General features: G+C 41.5%; 1 protein-coding gene across 3 annotated transcripts in view; it reads left to right on the forward strand.

The window, feature by feature from the left end:
- Nucleotides 1–17,265, forward strand: part of RBMS3 (RNA binding motif single stranded interacting protein 3) — a 631,327-nt gene that overhangs the window by 567,037 nt on the left and 47,025 nt on the right. The gene's annotated exons all lie outside the window — the stretch shown is intronic.

Below are 17,265 nucleotides of genomic sequence, written 5' to 3' on the forward strand. Positions count from 1 at the left end.
GGTGATTTTTTTGTTTATCCCACAGAATATTCTTGATGTGCTTTGCCTAAATATTATGAGTATACCAGAAGGAAATAAAATACTAGATCCCACTCTGTACATATCATTTTAGTTTTGTTTCCTGCCTTTGAACAGTGTCTCAGGTATGGATCCACTTAACAGTGTTATTAATCAAAATTTTAATGTGTACTCCACATAAACATCAATACATTGATTTATATGAGAAGGGGGAAATTAAAATGGTGTGTAGTTCAAGGCTGCTTGTTATTCGTATTGGTGTTCTAATATTTTGACTTCATAAGAGAGTAACCTTTGGTGGGAGTTAGTTGTGCAACAATGTGGATATAATTACACTACATTTAGTAGCACAGGACTCTCATCCTGATTTGAAACCCCCTGCCACATCCCTCAACTCCCTGGAGATAAGTTCTTCAGTTTACTCTCACCAGGCAATGACCATAGTCCAGAACTAACTGTGTCCTGGAAGCCCAATTCCCACTGCTGTGGTGCTGCACATCTCTCCAGACCCTAGTGACAGTTTCTGTCTCAATGGATTAATGCTACTGCTGTATTCCTTGTAGGAGAGATGAGCTGTATTAAAGAAACTCGCATTTAAAATCATTCCTCAGTCTAATACTTGGATTTAGTTTCAGACCAGTTTAAGTGTGTGTATATGATAAACTATGTAGAAGCCAAAGGATCTCTGATCCTTGAAGACAGACTCCATTTCTAACTGAACACCCTCCCCCCCTAAGCATTTTACCAGTCCCAGGAGGTTTATGTATGTGTATTTGAGTTTTATTTGACAGTGTTCAGCAAAACATTTTTCTGCAGTTAGAAGAGATATTTGAATGTGCTAATTGGATGTGTTTACCCCTTGGTAAAGTGCAGTGAAGAGAAAAGTAACTTTTACAGTACAGCACCCTCAATATGCCAAGTTAAATTTGCATTTGTTTTGTCAGCCAGAGTTGTGTCAAGGATGTGTGGTTGTCAATGGAAAAGCAGAGGGACAGTAGCTAAGTGATGCAAAGTTTCAGTTTCAATGTCATTGCTATTGTGGGTTACCTCCATGTGTTGTCCATAACAAACCCAGTCTCTTCACAGAAAGATTTTCCCCACGTGTTTCCCAAGATTATATTCTTAACTAAATGGATATGAAGTATTTAGTACTGAAAAAGAATAAAAGCAAGAAGGTAGAACTACCATCCCCCAGGTTTCAATCATGGATAAATTCTTTATTAGAAATGTCTGAAAAGCTGTCAGAATTGTGGCACAAAAGTCTCAACAGGCATCAGAATTAATGGCCTGGTTTGAAATCAAATGAAGAACCTATGTGGGTTTGCTATAATATCACACCTTGCTATAGGCTCTCTTCTAGACACCCTCATAGCTTTAAAACAAACAAACAAACAAATAATAAAGTTGGCAGAACTTAAGACATGAATTTTGTTAACCCTGTGAACTGAGGAAGCTGGGAACTTGGGAACTTTATAATCTGGTTGGCATTTTGTTTGTTCTAAATTGCCACCATATTACTTCATAGTAGTGTATGAGATGATTGATTGTGGCACGTGATATCCCACTGGAAAGCAGTGCAGATAAATATCATATTCTCTTTGCCCCAGGAAGGAGAATATTTTACTAAGCCTCTATTATTCTTTGTGAGTACAGATGAACTCATATAAAAAGCAGTCTGAATTGCTCAGAAATGTGTATAGCTCTTGGGTTTGATTTTAAGTGTCCACTAAACCATGGTCACTGGATGATTAGCTTTTCATTTCTGACAAAAAGTCTACTTGATATTGGTGTGTATTTATGTATAGTTCAACTCTGCATAGTGTCCCTCATGACACATGCCACACAGTACCACCACCCTATGTCTGCCTGCCTCTTGTCTGCTTGCTCATCAGCTCCTTTGATGCCTGCCTGCCCACCCATTTAAATACTGTGCTCCTTCTTCAGCCTCTGCAGATTGTTGGCCTGTCAGACGTGTTGCTTATTTATTTCCCTTTATATATTGATTTTAGCCACATTTTCCTGATGTGTGCATTCTGTATCCATTTACTTGGTCGATTGAAAAAAAAAACAAAAAACACCAAGACACTAAAATATTGTATCTCTAATTCCTTCTGTAGCTTTTAAACTAGAACCAGATAAACCTCTGACCCTAACAAACACTAGCATATGTGTTAACTGGAAAATATTTGTACATATTGCTTTCCGTTTCCCAGCCTTGTTTGTCTTATTCATTTTGTGATCGCCTTAAAAACAGATAATAATCAAAATTAGATTCTGTATTAGAATAGAATAGAATTAACCAGATTGGAAGAGACCTTTGAGATCATCAAGTCCAACCTATCATCCAACACTATCTACTCAACTAAACCATGGCACCAAGCACCCTGTCAAGTCTCTTCCTAAACACCTCCAGTGATAGTGACTCCACCACCTCCTTGGGCAGCACATTCCAGAGGCCAATCGCTCTTTCTGGGAAGAACTTCTTCCTAACATCCAGCCTGAACCTCCCCTGGTGCAGCTTGAGACTGTGTCATCTTGTTCTGGTGCTGGTTGCCAGAGAGAGGAGACCAACACCCACCTGGCTACAACCTCCCTTCAGGTAGTTGTAGACAGCAAGAAGGTCTCCCCTGAGCCTCCTCTTCTCCAGGCTAAGCAACCCCTGTCCCTCAGCCTCTCCTCATAGGGCTTGCGCTCCAAACCCCTCCCCAGCTTTGTTGCCCTTCTCTGAACACATTCTAGCAAGTCAACATCTTTCCTAAAGTGAGTGGCCCAGAACTGGACACAGGACTTAAGGTGTGGCCTTACCAGTGCTGAGTACAGGGGCAGAATGACCTCCCTGCATATGGAAGGAAAGTCACATGGGCAGTCAAGGATTCTGCAGTTATATCACAATTTACTCATGATTTTCCCTGTAAATTTTAGCATCAATACCATAGTTTTATGCCAATGAGGAACTGCAAATACAGTTTTAAGAGAATGCTTATTTTTTTGTTACCAGTGATTTCTGATAGCCTTATACTAAAAGCCATAGAAAAGTAATATCAAATAGGTTGAGGTAGCATTACTATTTCAGAATAAATGGTATTAAAAATACTCTTTTGCTGGCATAGTAGGGTCACACGAAAAAAAAGCCTCTCACGTCTTTGTACTTGCACAACCTTCAGGGTTTTGGAAACCAGGATTCCTGAATCATGTGAACATGATGAAAAATTTACCTTGAGGTTCATGTGATTCAGGTGCTTTTGAAAAACGTACTTTTTGTAAATAGAGCCTTTACTGCTTTTTGTCTATCCTGACAGCACTGTGTCTGGATAACAATGCCTCATGTTTCCAGTTTTCTTGCTTTGTCAAGTGCCCTGGTCCCTCTCACTAGCTGTAATAGAAGACAATCTCCCAGACATTCTCCAGATGGGTTAAGTCAACGTGGATTCGGATTTATATTGACATAACATTTAATGCACTAATGGCAGTTTGAGCTTAGTTTAGTTAACTATAGCTTTCATAGTGCTCACTCATCACTACTTGAAACAAGTTTTCTATATTTTCACTGCCTCAGGATAGGTATAGATGGATAGCAATGATAGAATCAACACATAAATAGGATAAGAGTTATTCTGGGGATTTACAACATTTACCATGTTAGTTGGGTTTTTTTACCTGTAGTCGCTAAGGGCTGTCCTGATGGTTCAGGGAAAACTTTGAAAGACAGGTTTAAAATCAATTCACATGTAGATAATCGTATTTTTTTAAATTCAGACACTTGTGTAAAATGTTTTTGATTGAAGTATTTATTACAAATAATACATGTACTCTTCCTCTGTGTGAGAATTTTTTGTTTGGGAACCAACAGAAATGCTCTACCCTAATACTGGTTTTACACTTACCCTCTTTTATTGGCAAGTAAAACTCTCTGACCATAACTAATCACTTGGTATGCTCAAACAGAAATTTGCGGTGTGGAATAGTTTCTGCAAACATGAGGAATATGCCACTGGCAGCATAAGGAAAAAACTAACATTGATAATAATAAAGTGCATTGGGGAGAACTTCTCTTCTGGACGTTTCTCAAGCCCTTACAGCCCCTTTAGAAAGGTCAGTGTCTCAGCAAATGCCCTTATTGGTTTTTTTTCCTTCCTTTCTCTGGCCTATGGCTGAATGTAGTTTATCTGCCTTTAAAAGCAACAACAGAAAAAAATTATTTCATAAGCAGGGTAAAACCCCTACTTTGGTGAGAAGCAGGGCTGAGTAAGGACTCCAGATTGTTGCCTTTTGAATGTTGTGCATGAATGTACCGTAAAAAGTACAAACTGTCCAACTGAAATATATCATTTTTCATTTTCTCACTAGTGACTCTGTTTTTTTGGATAATGCCCAAAATACCACAGCAGTTTCAGTGTTTTGATTCTACACCCGTGAACAAAGAAGTTTCTTGTGCTTCGTTCAGTGACCCTCTCCCAAGATGACTTTCTTCACCTCCTATTCGTGCTCCTACCTCCTATTTGTGCTCTATTTTAGCAAATAGAGCCAGGAATCCGTCTTGCACTTGCCTGTTTGAATGTAAGGGAACAAAGTATGTCCTCTGCCTCCAAGATGAAATGTGAGTTTAGTTAGCTGGTATGAAAAGTAAACAGGAAATAATCCCCAGAGATTGGAATCTCCAGCTAGTCCTTTAACTTTTAGCTGCGTATTTTTAAGAGATCCTTTGAACATGAACTTACTTGAACTTTTAAGGCTAAAGAGTTTAGTGGTTGAAATAACTAACCGAATACTAATGCCAAGGTTCTGCTGAACAATTTTAATTCCAGTGTTTCCCGAGGCAGAAAATCAAGGACTGCCAATTCTATAACTCTGATAATCAAGGCGGTAATTGGCAATGTTCCTTTGGGACACACAGCTTGCATGAGGTCATTTATGCCTGCCTCTCACCCAGCACCTACTATATATAGATACTGTCTCAGTGCTACTAAGTTGGTAATTTCAGACTCAGGTGAGCTTGTGCTTACCAACCCACTTTAGTGCCAGGTGCTGTTGTGTTGAGGAGAGTATATAGGACAGAAAGGCAGTACCCAAGCTTGACTAACTCATGCCTCTTAAAGTAAATAGGTGCAAAAAAATCCACCCAAGTTATATCTCATATTCAAGAGTAGAGGTTTGTAGGTTTAATTGTACAGCTCATCTAGAATCCTATCAAAGTGTTACTGTGGCCATTTGTAGAAATTAATATGGATTAATATGAATGTTATTAAGAAGAATACATCCAAGTCAGATTTCCAACCCCTTTTGACACTCTTCTAAAGCCCCCTAATGAAACCAGGCAATTTTTGTGATGGCAGCAAGGCACACCACATAGGGCCCCACTTAGAAAATAAGGACAGGAGAACCACAAGGATTTCCAGTAGGCGAGCCCTTGTATTTGAGGAACTTCAGCTTTGCTGTTTGATCTTTAAAAAGCTTAAGAATTCTACTGAAATTTTCTCTTTCAAAAATTCTGTAGTTAGTCTGAATACTAAATGGGTAAATCATCAGTCTAAGATTTTTTTAAAGACATTTACATTAGTGGGGAAAAAAAGTATTTCATACAAATCTATAAATGTGGAAAAGCTATCTGGAAAAGAAGGCAGCTGAGAGTAGATTTGAAAGGTACCTCAGAGGTTTGAAGCCAGGAAATGCTGGTTCAGGTTATGGAATATTGATTTCTTTTTAACAGAAAAGATGCAACCATAACAATCAACCTTCGTTGTCAGGAAAAATCTTAACACAGCAGCGGTTTAAAAGGAGTAAGTGTTATCAAAGGGGGCTATTTAAAAAAACATATAGTTATTAATCAATAGACTTTAGAGTACCTTCTGTGAAAGAATGTAGTGCATTTAAAAAAAAAATAAATCAATCTCTCATTTTGTACAGAGCCTGCAGTCTCTTTTAACTTTGCCAACTTCAGGTACCTCAAGTGAGACTGAAAATAACTAATACTTTATTTATTTCATATAATATATGTAACACCTTTGGTCGCACATGGATTTGCATTTACACCATTTTAAGTTTACTCCAAGTCACACAGCTGAACTTAACTGTAAGGTTTGTATGTCACGTTCGCCATTTTGAGCCAAAATTCCTCATTTGTTAATCACTGGTGAAGTTAGTTATTGTCCAGGTGGTAGATTAATAAGCAGACATAATGTGATAGGATCAGGAGTAAGTGAGCCACGGACTGCATAAGCACATGGTATGAATTATAGGCCAAAAGTTAGATTAATGAATGTGCAGAAAGTAATGGGCTCAGTAGAGTGGTGTACTAGGTAAGCATGTGATACAAATTTGTAAGACGATTTCTCAGTTCACCATCAAATATTTTGCCATGTGTATTGCATTACAGTTAGGCATGCATATGTGTGCTGGAGAGGCATGTGATGTGTATACATTGCAGCCCTCTCAAATTTATCCTCTACAATGAACTCGACTTTTATTTTTTACCTTATAATGTCCATTGCCTTGTACTTGATGCCAATGTTATCCAACCTCTGCAGTGAGAGCTCCGGTACACTGGCTTAAGCAAATCGGATGATATGCATGTAGTAAACAGCACACAAGCCCATTTGCAACATAAATGGTCATATAGTGTGAAGATTTCACCTCAACAAGAGGAGAAACTTCTTTACAATGAGGGTAACAGAGCCCTGGATCAGGCTGCCCGGAGAGGTTATGGAGTCTCCTTCACTGGATACGTGCGAAACCCACCTGCATGCATTCCTGTGTGGACTACCCTAAGTGATCCTGCTTTGGCAGGGGGGTTGGACTCAATGATCTCTTGAGGTCCCTTCCAAGCTCTAATGTACTGTGATACTGTGATAGTGCAACTGCCAAATGTGCAAATTCTGTGAAGGTAGAAAGGAAAGACAACAATTTTCATCTGCCTCAGGCAGCAAAATGTTTGGAATATATTCTTTGCTCTTAAGAGTGCAGAGGTTGCATACTAGTTGGTGACAAAGCCAGCAGTGATATATTGTGGATGCTTGCTGTACATAGTTGTGGGTCCCTTTCCCACGAGGGAGATATGGTTCTCATTTCCACATTGCAATTAAGGATAGAGAGAGTTGCACAGGACAGTTCTCAAGTAGAAAGGGACCAGAGTTTCCTTTCAGCTTCCTAAACCCCATCCTTGAGCTGCAAAAAACCATTATTTCCATTACAGATGGCACTGGGCAGCTTTGGAGAAAGGAACAGCACTGTCAACCCAGAAGAGTGTTGTGGAAGGGCTGGGTTATGCAACTAAAGTACTGCCAGGGCAGCACTATAACGGTGATGACTCTAACAAAAGAATTATAGAGACTAACATAACCTGTCAAAGTTGTAAATGTGAGCTCCTGTTCGTAAAGGATCAAGTCAAGTTTTAGGCTTTTCACAAGATGTCCTTTGCAAGAACCAAGGTATAAACTGCAAAGTTCATTACAGTATTGTTATTTTTTTAAAATAAGAGTATTAACATGGCATTTTGTCCCCAAGGATCCAACTGTTATTTGAAACAAATTACAAATGGAAATCCTGCTTGCCTACTTGTTCAGCTATGCAATGCAGCTATGCAATGTACAGCTATATTCATCCTTGCCAGAGCTCCATTTTTACCTGCACCTGCCTTTCCTCACACTAGTTTCAAAAAACACACATAGGCTTAAAGCGTTTAGTAACAGATACTTTTTCTTCTGTCACTGATCTGTTGTGTAACCCTGAAGGAAACATCTTTCTTCTCAGCCTCAGTTTCTCATTTGTCTTTTTTTCAATTCTATTTATTTAGATTATAAAGCTGCCATTCACCATGTGTCTCGGTCCGGAGAGGGAAGGAGACTAGTTCTTTTGAATATTCCCGTGCTGTGAAATTAATCGGCACAAACGAGGCCAAAATATCAACAGCTAGACTATTTATTACATAGAGAAAATGGAAATAAGAAGGGGAGAGGGAGAAGATAGAGAGGGAAAGAGAGAAGAGAGAGAGAGAAGAGGAAAGGAGTTATATTACCACACCCCTCACCCTCCCCAAGACAGTTTGAGTCTGTGGAGGAGAGGTGCTGCATGAGGTGCTGGGTTTGTGCTGAGGCTTTGGCTGGAGATGCGATGTGATCCCTCTGGGCAGCATGGGTCAGCTCCATGAGTAGAGGACACGGAGAGAGGGTTCAGTCTGCTTCCTTCCTTCTCAGCGGCATGGTCCTCCTTCAGCGTTTTTCTCTCTGCGTTTTTCTTCCCTCCATTGCGGTTTTCTTCCTCTGCGGTTTTCTTTTCCTGAGCCAGTAGTGGTCAAGTCTTTTATACAGTTTTTAGTCCTTAGGTATGTGTCCAAGCATTGTCCCTCAGGAATTCAGGAGCCAGGAAATCATAAGTATCCAGATATCGTTCCCCAGGAAGTCTTTCTGTGTATTCATGTGAGTTTGGACAGTGGTCTGGATGGAGTGGGGGGGGGGCCTCCGCCTCCTTCCTCTCCATCTCCCTGCCTACCCACTTATCACACATCAGGAGACAGGTGGAGAGTCCACTGACTCATCACCCTCCCTTCCTGGGGGTATCTGATAGCTGTCTTGAAGGCGTGATGGCTGGGTCCTTGGGTCATTGTTATAGGCCAGCTGCAGTCCAGTGTTATCACGAAGCAATAGCAAGGTGATTTGCATCCAGGATTGGTACTGTCTGGGCAAGCAGCAAGTGATTTTATCTTTGTTGAGTCACACCAGGAGTAGACTCTTACACCACCCCGTCAATCAAAGATAAAAGCAAGAAAGAAAGAAAGAAAAGAAAGGAAAGGAAAGAAGTTTTAAACAATTTTTTCAATAGACATAAGTTTTGGTTGGCTAATGGCACAAATCTGTTGTACACCATCATTAGACACAAATTGCATATTGGACACTACACAAGGTGAAAGATTAACAATACTAGCAAAATAGGACAAAACAGGTAATTACACAAGGTGAAAGCATCCTTGTTCCTCCTGGAAGCCAAGAGAACAAACCCATACCCCCCCCACCCCGTCAGTCCTTCAGTTTGGAATTGAAGTGAGAGCTTCCTTCCAGATCTGAATGTCTGCGGGGCTATGGAAAGTACAGTCCTTGAAGAGATGTCTTCTGCGATGCAAAACTTGAGAGGTCTTCTATATTGTAACAAGACAAGTCCTTCTGACAATACATCAAGTAGAATTCAGCATTATAACTTAAACAACAGGTAATTTTAGCATTAGACTTAAATAAGAAACTCAACCTTAAAACATACAAAACTGGTATTTCCAGGTTCCCATACAGTCACCCTCTCAGGTGATGTCCCTTGAAAGAGTTTGCTTAATTACTTTGAATGGGCCTGGAAGTATCGTTGATTGTTTCAGGTTCTCTCAAAGCCAAGTTAAACACAAACAAAAACACAAACAAAAGCTTTGTCCCGAGCCACGTACAATTTTCATTTGGTGATCTTCGGACTCATGCTTCACCCCCGACTCACCACTGAGAAGTGAAGCCCTTAGTTGCCCTGGGGGGCATACCCCTCCCCTCACCAAATGGTTTCACAAAGAGAGGAGCAGTGGCCTCAGCCCTCTTTTTAGGCTCAGGCCAGCATTTCACAATGATTTCTAATTGCCTCGTGGGTACCCCATCAACCACTTCTTTTGGGATACCTTTCTTCTGACCCACCCCCCACCAATATTGCCGGGTATTCAAGTGTTCCCTGCCCCTAGCCAGGTGCCTACTAGGAATACGGCGCGACTGGCCCTGGGGGCTTGGTGGGTGAATCATTTTCACATGTCTCAAGCCTCTAGTTTGAGGTTTTTTACTTTCCTCAGGAATATCATACTGCCTGGCATAATCTAATAACTCCCTTCCCAAATCTTCCCATGTCCTGGAAGAAAGTGGGGTATTAGCTATTTCTTTTTGGAGCTCGATACCTCTTATTTTAAGCGAGTCAGGGAGACCCCTGATCAAAGGAGTCATTCTGTTTGCATCCACCAGAAGAGAAAGGGGGGATTCAAAATGATGTTTTAGTTCTCTTTCATAGATCATTTGCAGGCATGCAGCCTTTTGCACATTCTCCATTATCTGATTCATCCCTCCCTGCAGAACTACAGGTTCTCCTCTCTCCTTTGGATCAAACCCCCCTGCCCAATAGGCAGCTCGCTGGGTAAGGCTCCAGGGTCCACTCCTGTTTTTCGTGGTTAGAAAAACATTATCACCCCAATAGCCCATGGCTTCAGCTTCTGTTAACATAATCTGATCACCTCCAGTTTGTGAAACTCGCCACACATATTCCACCTCAGATTCCACAGCAGAGCGTGCAAATTCTTTACGAATTTTGGCCAGCACAGTGTAGGAGAAAGGTGCATCTTTAGTTGTGACAGTGGGGGTAGTTTCCCCATCCTCATATAAAACTTCAGTTTTAATGAGAGGTCTCACATGCACAGCAGCTTCCTTAGCTGTTGCCAATTCTGCCCGAGGGTACACAGGGGCAGACTCCAGGTAATTCACACCCTGTTTTGAGTCCAAATACGAATTTTGCCTCCTCTCCTTTTCCAATCGAATTTTAAGGTCTGCCACTACGTCTTTCAAAGTGGCAACATGGCTTTGTAGTGACGAAACTAAGTCCTGCAAAGAGGAAATAGTTGTATTGTCTCGCTCATGCCATTCCTCTTTCTCCTTCACTGAAGCAGCTAAACAGGCGCCTAAAACCGCACAAATAAAACCTTTGCCTTTTCCGGCTTTTGCTCTTGCATCTTTCTGCAGGGCCACAATTCTATCAGCCACACTCTGGAAATTATGCCAATTTTCACGGGCCCAGTCAAGTACCTGTACAGATGGGCGGGCACCGTGAGCTTCTAAAAGGTTAAAAAGCCTCTCACTCCGGGCCATCTCTTTTGTTTCACAAAGCATTTCTTAACAGGGCACTAAGTTTCACAGGGAGTCAGATCAAAAACACTGTTTGTACCAACAAAATCCTCCCTGGAAAACGTACACCTTTAAAAGCTTACTCCAAACTAATCTTCTCCAGGAAAAATGCACAATAGATTTTTCAGGAGAGGTCACACACAAGAAAAAACAACCAACCAACCTGGGCTTCTCAAGGAGGTAACACAATTTCCCTGAGAGAACCCACACTTGCAAAAGCTTCTCGGCTTTTGTACCTCAAATTTTCTGTTACACCGGGACAAGAAACCTGTGATTCTTAAGGAAGAATCTCTGTTTCTCGGAGAGAAGACACACCAGCAGAAGTTACTCAACTTTTGCTTCAATACCGGCCTTCTCGGGAAAGCCACACTATCCCCGAAAGAACACACACTTTACAAATATCACCAAAACTGGGTTTCCCAAAACAGGGTACTGAGAATCCTCGAGGAGGCCACACTATAAAATCAACGTTTGTACCCCAGTTAATCTTCCCCGGGAAAGCACACACATTTAAAGCAGGGTACAGAGGATTCTCAAGGAGGTCACACTATAAATTCAAAATTTGTACCCCAGATAATCTTCCTTGAGAAAGCACACACATAGAAAGCTTTTGAGAACTCCCACACAGTCTCTCTGAAAATTTCGCTTCGTCCTTCTCCGGCCACTTCCCTCGCGGGAGAGTGAAAACGCGAATCTGGACTCCGCACTCACTTCGTACTTAGAGTACGTCTCAGACACACACACACATCTCGGGGTTCTCAGAAATACAGGAGTTTTGCTGTGATACTTTCACTGCACGGGAATCCTGCCGACTACGCCAATTAAATGTCTCGGTCCGGAGAGGGAAGGAGACTAGTTCTTTTGAATATTCCCGTGCTGTGAAATTAATCGGCACAAACGAGGCCAAAATATCAACAGCTAGACTATTTATTACATAGAGAAAATGGAAATAAGAAGGGGAGAGGGAGAAGATAGAGAGGGAAAGAGAGAAGAGAGAGAGAGAAGAGGAAAGGAGTTATATTACCACACCCCTCACCCTCCCCAAGACAGTTTGAGTCTGTGGAGGAGAGGTGCTGCATGAGGTGCTGGGTTTGTGCTGAGGCTTTGGCTGGAGATGCGATGTGATCCCTCTGGGCAGCATGGGTCAGCTCCATGAGTAGAGGACACGGAGAGAGGGTTCAGTCTGCTTCCTTCCTTCTCAGCGGCATGGTCCTCCTTCAGCGTTTTTCTCTCTGCGTTTTTCTTCCCTCCATTGCGGTTTTCTTCCTCTGCGGTTTTCTTTTCCTGAGCCAGTAGTGGTCAAGTCTTTTATACAGTTTTTAGTCCTTAGGTATGTGTCCAAGCATTGTCCCTCAGGAATTCAGGAGCCAGGAAATCATAAGTATCCAGATATCGTTCCCCAGGAAGTCTTTCTGTGTATTCATGTGAGTTTGGACAGTGGTCTGGATGGAGTGGGGGGGGGCCTCCGCCTCCTTCCTCTCCATCTCCCTGCCTACCCACTTATCACACATCAGGAGACAGGTGGAGAGTCCACTGACTCATCACCCTCCCTTCCTGGGGGTATCTGATAGCTGTCTTGAAGGCGTGATGGCTGGGTCCTTGGGTCATTGTTATAGGCCAGCTGCAGTCCAGTGTTATCACGAAGCAATAGCAAGGTGATTTGCATCCAGGATTGGTACTGTCTGGGCAAGCAGCAAGTGATTTTATCTTTGTTGAGTCACACCAGGAGTAGACTCTTACACCATGTTAAAAACATACCATTAAATAGCTTTTACTAAGTATTGTGAAAAGGCTGGCAGAACAAGGCCCTATCTTGACTGATGACTTTAAGAACAGCCTCATAATGATACTATTAACATTTAAGGTCTTTCCTGCTAAAATAAGCCTGTCCTAGTTACAAAGGGAAATACTGGATCAGATTCTTAACTTTTTGTAAGAAAATTGAATTGCATAGGTGTGAAACAGTGAGAAAGAGAAGACAATCATGCCTGCAGCAGTAAGTTGATGAAGGAGACTCTGGCACCTTCCTAATCCCTAGAACAAAACACACTTCCATAAATTACCGTTATATTATGCAAGTGTAAGCAAGGACCAGTTTATGTCAGCAGGGGAAACTAGCTGATCTATACATTACTTATGATTGCATCATGATATATCTAGCATGAGACTTCTGTAAAAATTATTGTGATGCACTGTAAGGATTTAGTGAGCACTTTATAAAACTCAGGATTCCTACAATATCCAGGAGCCATGCTATGTAATCTCTTCCAAAATTTGATTAAACAGTTTGATTTTTTTTTGCCTCTTGATAATCCTGTTGGGAGGCTTATTTCAGAATGCCTTTGTTCTGAGGTTTAGCACTGCATTTTTAATTGCCACCCAAGGGTACTCCTGATCATTTTGCATCCATCTCTTCTTGGTCAAACATTCCTTCCTGTCTTCAGCAACTCTTCTACCTTCTGGGTGTTCACCACATTAACTTCTATACCAAAATCTTAGCAGCTGTCATGGTTTAAACCCACCCAGCTGGTGGGTCACCATGGCTGCTTGATCACACATAAGCCATTCTGGTGGAGGTGGAGGAGAAAATACAACAAAAGGTTCAAAGGTCAAGGCAAAGACAAGGAGGGCTCACTCATCAATTATGGTCACCAGCAAAGGACAAACTCAGCTTGGGGAAGTAAAATCAGTTTAACTTAATGAAAACCATCACCAGTTTACCAATTGAATCAGAGAGTAGGATGCTGAGAAATAAAGCTGTATCTTAAAAAAAACCTTCCACCTTCCCCCTACTCTTCCCTTCATCCTCAGCCCAATTCTGCTCCCTATTCTCTATCTCCTCCCCTTCCAGTGGGAGCAAGGAATAGGGCTTGTGGGAAGTCCTAGTCCATCCAGTGTTGTTTCTGCCACTCCTTTCTCCTCAGACGGAAAATTCCTCACAGTTCTTGTCAGCTGTAGTCATGGCTCTGCTCCACAATTGATCTCTAAGGGCTCAGCCTGCCATCTCAGCATGGTCAGAAGATGAATGTCTGTATACTTCTACTGAATCATACTTCAGGCCTCTAGATGTAGATTTCTTTTCTCTTTTTAATTTTTTCCCCCTTCTGTGTTCAGTCCAGATATTGAGGTATCAAAGTGGCTGACTAATTAACATCTTCTCAACTGTAATTGGTGAAGCATTTTAGGAACATAATTTATTTTAAATTATTTTTGCAGAGATAGTGCTAACAGATTTTTTTGTATCAGTGTATACATGTAAACTGCGATTTGACCTTGTGGAACTTAGAAACATCCAAGATGTCACAAGTGATAGCTTATTACTTAATGTAGTTTGGTATAACAGTATTTACCACTCACCTTGTACTCTATTAGATGCACTCTAGATGTACTCTATTTGGGAGCTGGGGTTGCTTAGCCTGGAGAAGAGGAGGCTCAAAGGAGACCTTATTGCTGTCTACAACTACCTGAAGGGAGGTTGTAGCCAGGTGGGGGGTTGATCTATTCTCCCAGGCAACCAGCACCAGAACAAGAGGACACAGTCTCAAGCTGTGCCAGGGGAGGTTTAGGCTCGATGTTAGGAAGAAGTTCTTCCCAGAAAGAGTGATTGGCCGTTGGAATGTGCTGCCCAGGGAAGTGGTGGAGTCACCATCACTGGAGGTGTTTAGGAAGAGACTGGATGGGGTGCTTGGTGCCATGGTTTAGTTGATTAGATGGTGTTGGTTGGTGGGTTGGACTTGATGATCTCAAAGGTTTCTTCCAACCTGGTTAATTCTATTCAATTCTATTCTAAAAGCTTTCTTCTTAGTTCAAATGTTTTTATAAAGAATGTGATATTGACCTAAGCTTTGCAGTATGGAGGCAACTGTAGATCAAATCATGTGTATCTTTCCTAAATTGGTTTTGGTCCCAGTGAGGTGAAGTGGTTGCTTAATTACAGTTTTCAGGTTGTAACCTTGTGGCTGTCTTCCTCTCAATCTGGTGTAAATTGGCAATAAATGCATTCTAAATCCAGGCATTCAGCAGTGTGTGTGCCAAGAAAGCTTCTTCTTGTCTGCAACATTGAGAGCATGGTTTCAACCTCCTTCTCACATGATTGCAAAAACAAATAGAGAAATATATTAGTATAAACACTGAACATTCTTTGACTGTTTCATAGTGGATTGATGAAGAATGAGTTGTGTAACATAGTGACAGATGAACAGAGTCAAGAATTTTGAAGGAGTGCCTGCTGAGTTGTTATTAAGTGAAGCCACTGAACAGTTGGGCTTTGGACTACATGCAAGAACCTACAAGGTTATCTTTTCTTATCAAATGGCCTATTGTTAACAGAAAGGTGGAAATGAGGGGCTGAAATTTCACATCATCTAATGGTGGTCTAAATGCAGTTTGTTATTTGTTGTTACTGACTACAGCCTTGAGTGTACCTCGTTAAAGGATGTCTGCTGAACAGCATTCCCACTCCATGCCTTTTAAATAAGCTACCTGAGAGGTTTTGTAACATTGAGGCCTTGTAGCCCAGGTGAGCCCCTGTCTCTAAATGCCATCCCAGTTCCCAGGTGTAGCCCTTCACCACTGTGCTTTTCAGAGCGGAAGTTACCTTGTCTCTGTGTGCTGCAAACCACTCACACATCCCAAAGCAGGAAAACAATTGGGTTCCTCATTATCAGCTATCTACTTCTGCTTCATAGAAAGCTGTGTAACTCATGGAGAAAAATTCTGTGCGGAGTCCTCATCCAGGGCTTAGTCTGGGATAATTTGGATTATTTCTTCAGTTCCAAACTGAGAGTCACAGAGTTGACACCCAGCTACTGATCTTAGTGGTAGGACAAGAGGGTTGCATATGATCACAGCAAACAGCCTGCTTTCAAACAGCCTTTTGTACTTTTCCACTATGGCAATCTGCAAATCATTATGCACCCCCTCTTTGCCCAATCCACACAGGATGTGAGGCTGTGTTAGCTCTCAGCTTGATAGCCTTCCTCTTTAGTGCTATCAATAAAAAAAACTCCTGCTTGGAGTTTTGGAAATTACCCATCTCCTACTCTAGCCAGGAGGGTGGGCGTCACATTCACAGATGTCCCACATCTGACGAGGATGAGGCTAGAGTCAGATTTTGTCGTGGTAGGTAGAGGGAGAGTCCAGTTTCAGCTATAACACTGAAAAACCATTTGATGGGACTGCACAAGTGATGTGCACATCTTTGAGATTCTGGGCTTTGCACTTCATTGGATGGTAACCACAGATGTTTCCACAGGGATAATAAAAGCAGATCAGTGGATGTAACTGCCATCTATTCAGAAAACAATATCAGGGGTGTTAATGCTATAAGCCAGGTCATTTCTTAATTAAGATTTTGGAATGGAACTTGAAGAGTTTCAAGTACCATAATCTAAGATCACTTCCTCAGATGGGGGCTGGATGTTTATCTGTGTTAGTCTGTCATTCTTCCCAGCGCTTTACATGGCATACAAATCTGTCTTCCACTGATACAGGTCATAGCTTTGAGTGTGTGGGCTATAGCGAATAGCCATGGTCTCTCTGTGATGATATCTGCGTGCATCTCCAATATGTAATGTATTTGAATCCTCCCTGAGCCTCTTTTCATCATTTTATTCAACAGTCAAGTGAAGAAGTAGGAGCGTTCCATGAGTGCTGTTGTGCCAAATGAAGTATGAAATTATGCCTTGTTCTTTCCTTTCGTCTTCTTGGCCAAAATAGGACAATATGTACCTGAGAATTATGTTGTATTTATTCCTCTACTCACAGAAGAAGAGGCTCTGTTGACTCTTTTGTGATGGTAAAATTCTCATGGGTAAATACAAGTAACTCTTTAAAGCTAACAATTCCGATACCCAGTATAAGTCATGGGCATGTCACAGGCATGTGCCAAATGACAGCAGTTTTGCTCAGATGTGGTGGTTTCCCACTGAGAAGTATTTTCTGTATTTCAAAGAATGCTGTCTATCATTATGACACACTCAAAAAGTGCAAGACCAAGCCAAGCAACAGCAGAATCAGCAGGTTATAATGGATGATCTTGGAGGTCTCTTCTAACCTGGTTGATTCTGTGATATGTCTGGCAAAGATTTAAAATGCCAAGAGAGCCTTCTGTCAGGCACCTGGTTTTACTCTAGATATCATCATTTAGTTACTTGCTGTGAAGTCAATACACATTGATATGAAATTGTTTAACTTCTCTGTGAGCGAGTCCACTTTGTTGACCCCTGACTTTGGAGCTAGAGTAAATGTCATGAGCTACACTGAGCTATTCAGGCCTTCTGCAGTTATCTGCTTAGACCTTGAAGCAGCTGATATGTAGGTATACCCAAATAGCAAGTTTATAACA

The sequence above is a fragment of the Dryobates pubescens genome, chromosome 4, assembly GCF_014839835.1.
Source record: "Dryobates pubescens isolate bDryPub1 chromosome 4, bDryPub1.pri, whole genome shotgun sequence".
Lineage (NCBI taxonomy): Eukaryota > Metazoa > Chordata > Aves > Piciformes > Picidae > Dryobates > Dryobates pubescens.